The sequence below is a fragment of the Malania oleifera genome, chromosome 6 (genome assembly GCF_029873635.1).
Source record: "Malania oleifera isolate guangnan ecotype guangnan chromosome 6, ASM2987363v1, whole genome shotgun sequence".
Classification (NCBI taxonomy): domain Eukaryota; kingdom Viridiplantae; phylum Streptophyta; class Magnoliopsida; order Santalales; family Ximeniaceae; genus Malania; species Malania oleifera.
Genome location: NC_080422.1, coordinates 43,690,022 through 43,699,292, shown reverse-complemented (window position 1 = coordinate 43,699,292; position 9,271 = coordinate 43,690,022).

Below are 9,271 nucleotides of genomic sequence, written 5' to 3'. Positions count from 1 at the left end.
CTGAATGTCGTGAGCGTGAATATAGTATTTTTAGTAGGCTTCTTGATAATCAGGTAAGGGGAATAAGTTACGCTACTTAATTTTTGGGAATTCTATTAATTAAAGTATAACATTTGTTTATGCGTTTTCAATTTTATAGTTGTGGTATATTTGTGAAAATTCTAAAATTTGGTTTATAAGAAAATTTTACAAATGATATGTATTATTTTCATATAGCAAGAAAATATAGTTTTACCCGTATAGAATATAGTATAATAGTTTCATTAAAATTGTTTGGCATGAGAAATATCGGATATAGTACAGAGATTTAACATAGAATTTTATACAGCCTTTATAGTACCATGATTATACATAGCTTTTGTAGAACCATGATTATACACAGCTTTTACAAAACCATGATATATAGTTATTACAAAGCAATGATTTACTGTTATTACAGAATCATGGTATTACAGTTTATTACAGAATCATGGTAAAACAGTAATACATAGAAATAGTATTATATAGTATCATTCGATTATGCCTAGAGGAGAGATGTAGGCTCCTTGGCAGTTAGGTCTAGGTTTAGGAGGCGAATCGTACTATATACGTTTTTAGTTTGATGTAACCTGGTAGGTCAGCCAGAGTTAAGTCTCGCCCACGGGCTGCATAACCCAAGCATGCGAGGTTAATTCATGCATACAGTTATTCATCCGGGGAAGCTTTCACAGTTATATAGATATATGTATACAGTTTTATAGAGAACATGAACTACCTATTATAGTTATAAGTATGTTCAAATAGAAAATTTATTTTAAAAGGCGTAGCTATGAGTTATGATATGTTTTATATTGAAATGTTATCACAGTTGAGTTAATAATTATGTTATTCATGTAAAACTCATTTGCCACACACTAGATGTAATTTATTCCGTCTTACTGAGATGTGTCTTACCATAGAATTCCAAACATTTTAGTTGATCCAGATAGGCGTGCGGAGCGAGCTCCAAGATAGCGGGGCTTTAGTACTGCCCTAGTTACAGGGTAAGTTTTTGAGTTGGGAGTTGTATTTTGGGTATGCCCTAAGGCATTGTGTTTCTTTTTGGGAAATGTATATGTATATTTTGAGAAATACTGAAACTTTAGTATTGTAAATAAGGTTAATATATTTTTATACTTTCCGCTACATAGGTGGCATGTTTTGAGAACAAGTATCCTTGGTACCACTTTGGGTCCAAGATGTTATAGGTATCAGAGTCATAGTATATATATATATAATTGAAGTAATTTTGTGGTCGTTATATTTCGCACCAGACTATGTGAACCTGATGATACTGAAATTAAAGGAACCATTATGGGAGAGGCACATCGCTCTTTGTATACAGTGTATCCAAGAAGCACCAAAATGTATCGGGATCTATGGGAATCTTTCTAGTGGATTGATATAAAGAGAGAAATTGCCTCATATGTGGAGCAAGGCTTGACATGTCAGCAAGTGAAGGCTGAGCATCAGAGGCCAGCAAGGCCATTGCAACTACTCTACATTCCTAAATGAAAGTGGGAGTACATTACCATGGACTTCATCACAGGGTTGCTGCCAACACTGCATGGGCGAAACACCATTTGGGTAGTCGTTGACCGTTTGACGAAGACTACCCATTTTCTTCCAATTAGAGTTAACTACTCCATGAATAGATTGGCACAATTGTACATTCAAGAGATAGCTAGACTTCATGGTGTGCTAGTGTTTATTTCATCAAATTGGGACCCACGATTCACATCTCAATTCTAAAAGAGTTTACAAAGAGCCTTAGGATCTCAGTTGACATTTAGTACAACATTTCAGCCCCAAACCGATAGATAGTTTGAGAGGACAATTCAGATACTAGATGATATGTTGCGGGCTTGTGTGTTGGACTTTGGAGGTTGTTGGATCCAGTATTTGCCATTAATTGAATTTGCTAATAACAACAGCTACCAGGCCAGTATCGAGATGGTATCGTATAAAGCATTATATGGTTAGAGGTGCTAATCTCCTTTGTATTTGGGATGAAGTGGGTGAAAGATAGATTTCAGGGCCAGAGATTATACAGAAAATTTCCAAGAAAACTAGAATCATCAAGAAAAGGATTAAAACAGCTTAGAGTCGATTGAAAAGTTATGCTGACACCCGCCAACGAGAGCCAGAGTTTGGTGTAGGGGATCATGTATTTTTAAGGACTGCACCAATGAAGGGAATTATGAGATTTGGGAAGAAGGGTAAACTTAGCCCTAGGTATATTGGATCATTTGAGATACTGGAAAGAATTGGTCCAGTTGCCTACAAGTTAGCGCAACCCCCGACCTTGTCCAGGATCCATGACGTGTTTCATATATCCATGTTGAAGAAGTACGCCCCAAATTCGCCGCACGTAATAAGTTATGAGTCTTTAGAGCTTAGAGATACCCTATCATATGAAGAAGTGCTAGTTCAGATTCTAGACCGGAAGGAAAATAAACTATGCACCAGAAAGATCTCGTTGGTAAAAGTACTCTGGCATAACCATGCAGTTAAGGAAGCTTTATGGGAGCTAGAGGAGGAAATACATCAAAGATACCCACACCTATTCAGCGAGGCCCAGCGTTAGTCAGATGAAAGTAATGGTTTAAGTAAATAAACGGTGATTGGCTAGGTTAGAGTAGGATGTATAGTTAATTTGTTCAGAGTTAATCTTTTAGTTTTTGGTTTTAAGTTTTGAGTGGTTTTGGGAGAATTTTGTTTTGAATATTTGTAATCTCTTAGAAACCTTTGTTGTAACCACGGTATTCCTCCACCATAAGTGAGGGTAATTAATAAATTTGGGATGGGTTCACTATGTGGGTGGCCACCGGCTCTTCCTAGATTTGGGTAAGCAATTTAGTGGTTTCCAGATTATGATATAAGTACGGGTTAGCAAACTTCGAGGACGAAATTTTTATAAGGAGGGGAGGATGCAGAGACCTAGAAAATAGAAGTAATAAAAATAATAAAGAAAAATGGAAATTGGTTTGGTGCAAAGCCAAAATGTTGACGATTTGGAGAACTCAGAGAAAACCATCGAAGGTTTTGAGTTACCGAGAGCATATAAAGTAAAAACGCGGAAAACGGTTTAGTTAAAGACCAAAAATCATCGAAGATTTTGCTCGAGGATAGCAACCTATAAATAGACTTAAGCTCATTTTTTTAAGGAAATTCTCTCCCTTTCTCTCTCTCATAGGGCTGCGATTCTCCCACTCACTCTCCTCAATTTCTCACCCAATTTCAGCCCGAATCAAAGGATAAACACCATTCCAAGATCCGAGTGACGATCATTAGCAGTTTAACTAGAGCAGATTTGCTGTTTGGAGATCTTAGGCACTACTCCAGGAACAATGTAAGGGGAATAGATTATGTCAAGTATTTTTAGGAATTCAACCGATTAAAATGAAGTATATGATTGTAGAAGTATTATATATGATTTTCTAAATAATCAAGCATATGAAAATGTTAATTTGATTTATAATATATATGTGAGTATTTGGGTAAAACCAGGTATTTAAGTTCAAACAAATTATAGAAATGACTATATGTTTAATTCTTAGCAATATATATATATATATATATATATATATATTATTTTTAGATAGTTATAATATTATGAATTATCACTCAAATTGTGTGGCATAAGTAGATTGTTTTTACTATAAAAATAAGTATATTAGAACATTCGATGATGATACAGAACAAGTATGATTTTATACTGATTTCAGAAAATGTTATGAATAATGTGGAATAATGAAATGATAATTCAGACGGCTATGTGCCAAGTCTAGATGTTTGTTGACCTTATTGGTCATATCCTGTTTTGATAATGACAAATATCTTTGTATTTAACCTATGCCCTGAGTTTGTGTGCAGGATCACTCTACGCATGAAATGGAAAATAATTATATCACTTGGTGGCTATAGTGACTTCGAGGAAATGAAGACCAAATTGTTTACATTTGTATTTTAGGTTTAAATTAATTTGGGTCTATAATAATCAAAGGGCTATAATAATTAATGCACTAAATGCATGGTAGGACTATAAGCTCAATGACCTTAGATCGACCCTAGGTCCCTTCACATCACTTGCATGAATCCCCTCTATCTTGCAAATCATAATTATGCAAACAGGGGTAAACTATACTAAAAAACAGGACAAATTTTTAAGTTTGAAAGGGCTTCGGGCGACTGAACCTAGTGTGTTGAAAACACCTCGGTCAACTGAATAGGTAAAAAGTCAAAAAGGTTGACTTGGTTCGGGTGATTGAACCCAAAATGAACACATTGTTCACGGTTGACCGAACCATGAATGCTGACTTTTTCACCTTCCCCAAATGCCCAAACTTCAAGTTCAAATTCATCCTAGGTGACCGAACTGACAAGTTTGATAGACCGAACCACTCACCGGGCGACCGAACCTCGAATGCTCAAAAAATCGCCTTGGCTCGGCCACCAAAACCTTTCCCCAGGCACTCGAAGTTCAAAAAACAACTTTTCTATCTGGTCTATTCGAGCGACCAAAACTCTCGAGTTGCCATATTTTTAACCGCAGTAACTGAGGTTAATTAAGGGTAAATTAGATTAAAAGCTTATTAAACAATTTTAATAATTCCCTCTATGTCCCAATGATCAATTTTTTGGTAGAGGCTATATATGTACCCTCATTTGCAAAGATTAAGAATTAATTAGTGCCTTGATTAAGAAAATTTCTCTCTGAAATTCATTGAACTACACATTCTTATACAAGCCTATATACCTCACCTTTTACTCATTCCATTGCAAAATCATATTAAGTGAGAGTATTTTGAGATTACCTACATTTCTATTGCAAGCTTACACTCTTTTGTTTGTGAGACTTTGCATTTTATTGTAAGACTCCTGAGCTTGCCTTGTGTTTTCTTTGAAGAAAATATTTTTGACAAGCTTGTGTTCTAAATATCTCTTGTGCTGTGAGTTTCTGGAAATCTTTTTGAGATATTTGATTATACTTTTGAAATCTTTGAAACCCTATATGTGGTTGATATATTTATATATATTGTTTCAAAGATATTATCATAGCACACTCTCACACTTTGATTGTCATACTGAGATTATTTTGAGAGTTGTAATATTATCTTCACTAAGCTCATAGATCTTATCATTCTGAAGTGCATTGGTTATATTGGTACAAGTATGCTTATTGGAGAAGCACGTATTTTTGTACACAAAATTTGTATTGATTATTTGTCGTATTCCAGGTGTGGCCTAAAGGGGTGATAATTTAGCTTGGAAGGATTGTATTTAAAGATTGAGGTCAGCCCTGGTAATTTGACTTGATTGTAACCAGTGCCACTCCACCCGTTAAGTGATCTGTAGTGGAATCCTCAGGCTTGTGAGACGAGGCGAGGACGTAGGCACATTTTCCAAACCTCAATAACATATCTGGTGTTATCTTTTCTTTACTCGCTTTTTCAACACTGTACATGCTTGGTTGACTTACTTGTGCAAATTTAATTCAGTTGTATTTATTAGTGTATTTTTTATATGCTCTAGATTGACCCTAAGTTTGTGAAATACTTTTGTTGGCTATTTGACCTAAGTGAGAAAAACTTTAAAAACCCAATTCACCCCCCTCTTGGGATTATAGTAAAGTCAACATAGTTTTATTAGAAATATGATATGACAGATTTATGGAAATGTGATCGTTATATTGTTTTATTATATGAATTGTATTATATGGTAGTAGAACCCTAAAGGACTAGTAAATGATTCGGAGCATGGTACCGTAGTTAGTGCAACCACGCTGTATTGCAAAGTGTTGGAAATGGAAGTCCATTTGGCCTGTGAAGAGATGTTGACCTCCCTTGGAGTTCGAACCAAGCTACGGTAGGAAAATCATACTACAGACAAAGAATTTTGACTTAGCCTGGTGGTAGGCCAGCTATGGCTAAGTCTTGCCTTCGAGCTGCACAACTTGATCATGTGGGGTTATTAGATGATGGAATACGATTGTCCATTCAAGGGAAAATTTCTTAGGTGTGCGCGTGTGTCTATATATATGTTGGCCTTACAAGACTTAAAATATTATTTTGATGATAACAAATCAAGGGAATTTAATATGCTTTTAAAGTGGTGATGTTTCAGGAATCAAGTATTAGAAAGTTCAAAATCAAGTAATAACAAGAGTACATTGTAAACCTACAAACAAGTGATTCAAACAAAGCTCAAATCAAAGTTTGACAAAGCTCATATCAAAGTTTAACAAATACTATGAAAGCTCAAAGAATGTCGAAGCTCAAGACAAGATGAACTCCAAGCAAGGACATACTTGAAGACTTCAATAATTAAACATTTTAGAGTCTTAAGGAAGTCTTATACAAGTACTTCAATTTAAAGTTCAATATGAATGCATTAAAGCTCTTTAGGAATAATAAAAACCTAGAGACCTATTTTTAAGACCTTGAAAAATGTTTTTCAAAGTTATAAATTAAAAGGCCCAAAGAACAAAAAGAGTTTTTGAAATAAAAGTCTTAAAAAACAAGTTTTTCAAATGCTCAGGGGCCTGACCTAAAACAGATAGGCGACTGACCTTTTTATATTTTTTAAGATTGGCAGACAAAAGGGTGCTAGGTGCCTCAACTTACCCTGGCAGGTGCCTGACCTTGAAAACGGAGGTGACTAACCTTGTTTTGCCAGGTGACTGACTGTATACTGACTTTTTAAATAAAACTGGATTTGAACTAGACAGGCGCCTGACCCTTTTAAGACGAGCGACTGTCATTCGAAACTTTTTAAAAGTTCAGTGCGGGAAAGTTTCTAAATTTGGTTTCTTGGGCTCCAAACTTCATGCAAACTTGCGATACACTCCAAGTAAACTGGGGGAACAAGGAATACACTTTTTAAACTTTATATATAGTCCCCAAGGCAAAGATTTTAAAATACCAAGAAATTATTCAGTTATTAAATACTCTCAAGTGCTCTCAATTCTCAAAGGCTATCCTTCTCACATCCTGCTCACATCTTGCTAATATTCTCTACTGAGTTTTTGTTGAAATTCTCACACCAAAATTGAGCATAAATTCTGAATCTTTGAATCATAGAAAAATCATATCGGTGATAAGTTTACTTTGAGCTTCAATTTTAATGCATATTGATATTTACTTTGAAGTATACTCTGTGCTTAAAATTGTACTAATCTACTCTTTTTAGAGTATCATTGTACACCAAATTGTTTCTTATTTCTCTTGTAGTTTTTCATGGTTCAAGCTTGGTTGAATCGTTGTACCGAGCGTGGGGTATCACTTAGAGAAGGGGCTCCACCCTAAAGGAGGGATTGTGACCGTTTGTTCTGCCCGTAAAAAAACGCTATAGTGGAATCCTTAGGTGATCTTGCCTAAGGCAAGGACGTAAGCTGGGTATAAGATGAACATCATAAAACTTGGTCTCACTCTCTTTCCCTAAACGCTCTTTAATTTTTTGCACATATATAACTGCGTAGTTGTTTATTTCAATTATATAAATTATGTGGATTGGATATTAAATAAACCAAATATTAATTTGACTTTGGGGTTGCAGATACCAAATGAGAGTACGTTGGTTGATCAATACTTTTTATGGCAACCATAAGGGAGTACATTGATTAATTAACACCCAAGGCTCATTAATTGAAAGTTTATTTAAAATCTGAATTTTGGAAGAGTATTGGAATTTTCAATTGTTCTTCATTAAAATAGGGCTTTTATCAAACTTTACTTTGAGTTACTCAATTGCTGAATATTGGAAGCTTTGATGAATTTATTCTTTAGTGTGAATCTTGTTTTGGTTATCTTGTTGAGAAGATTGAATTATTTAAAAGCTGAAAGCTTTACATTGTGAATCATTGGTTTGTGTTGATTGAATCAATCTTTTGGTTAGGTGTTAATTGACATTACTGCAAGATCAAATTGATTTAGTCATTCTTAAAGTTATAAAAGTGAATATTGATTTGTAGCTGATATTGTAATTCAAATTATCCCTTTTTGAGTACTAAACTTACAAAAAGTTGAGAATCTTTAAAAGGAGTTAAAAGAAACTTTTAAAACCCAATTCACCCCCCACCTCTTAGGACTACACCTTAGTTTTTAATTGGTCTTAGAGTGAGGTTGTAGCAAATCTTAACCTAGAAGCTACACAAAGATCTTTATGGCACACCTAGGTGTATCTCCCTTTGCCAAGGGTCAATCCTCATATAGACCTCCTCTCTTTTGCGGAGTCAACTATACTTTTTGGAAACAACCAATGAGGATATACCTGAAAACCATGGATTGAAAAGCTTGGAAAGTTGTCACACATGGTTACCTTGTCCCTACCAAAAACATAAATAACAAAGAAATACCTAAAGAGGAGAAAGAGATGATCGACAATGACCATAAGATGTTGCAAGTAAATTCAAGTGCTATGAATGCTTTATATTGTGCTCTTGATGTAAATGAATTCAATAGGGTCATGACATGTAAATCAGCTAAAGAAATATGGGATAAATTAGAGGTAACCTATTAAGGAACGGTTGATGTTAAAGATAATAGAATCGACATGCTCACAAGCGAGTATGAGGCCTTTAGGATGGACCCGGATGAAACCATCACTAGTATGTACACTAGGTTTACCCATATAATAAACTCCCTCAATGCCTTAGGAAAGAATTACTCAACTTACGAAATGATCTGAAAAATTCTTAGAGGACTTTCACTGATTTGGGAACCTAAGGCCATTACAATAACTGAAGGAAGAAATTTGAAAAACACCTCTCTAGATGAATTAATAGGTTCTCTACTCACTTATGAGATGACAATAAATGAAAGCGGTGGAAAATCTAAAAACATGGAATCCATTACATTTAAAGCCTCAAGTGAAAGCTCTAGCGATGAAGATGAAAAGGTAATGGATGATAACGATATAGCCCTCATAACCTAAAGACTTGCAAAAATCCTTAGAAAGAAGAATAAATTTACAAGAAAAATTTAGAACTCAAAATCAGATGAAGATGAAGAAAAAGAAATCAATAAAAAGAAAGCAAAGGTTGAACTTCCAACATGTTATAATTGTAAGAAAGTTGGACACATGAAACCGGATTGTCCACAAATTAAGAAAGATTCCAAAAAGAAAAAGAAAAATGCAATAAAAGCCACTACATGGGATAATATTAGTACAAGTAGTTCAGATAGTGAATTAAGTGACCAAGAGGTTACTTCCTTTATGGCATGGGACGATGATGAAGAACAAAGCTCCTCAT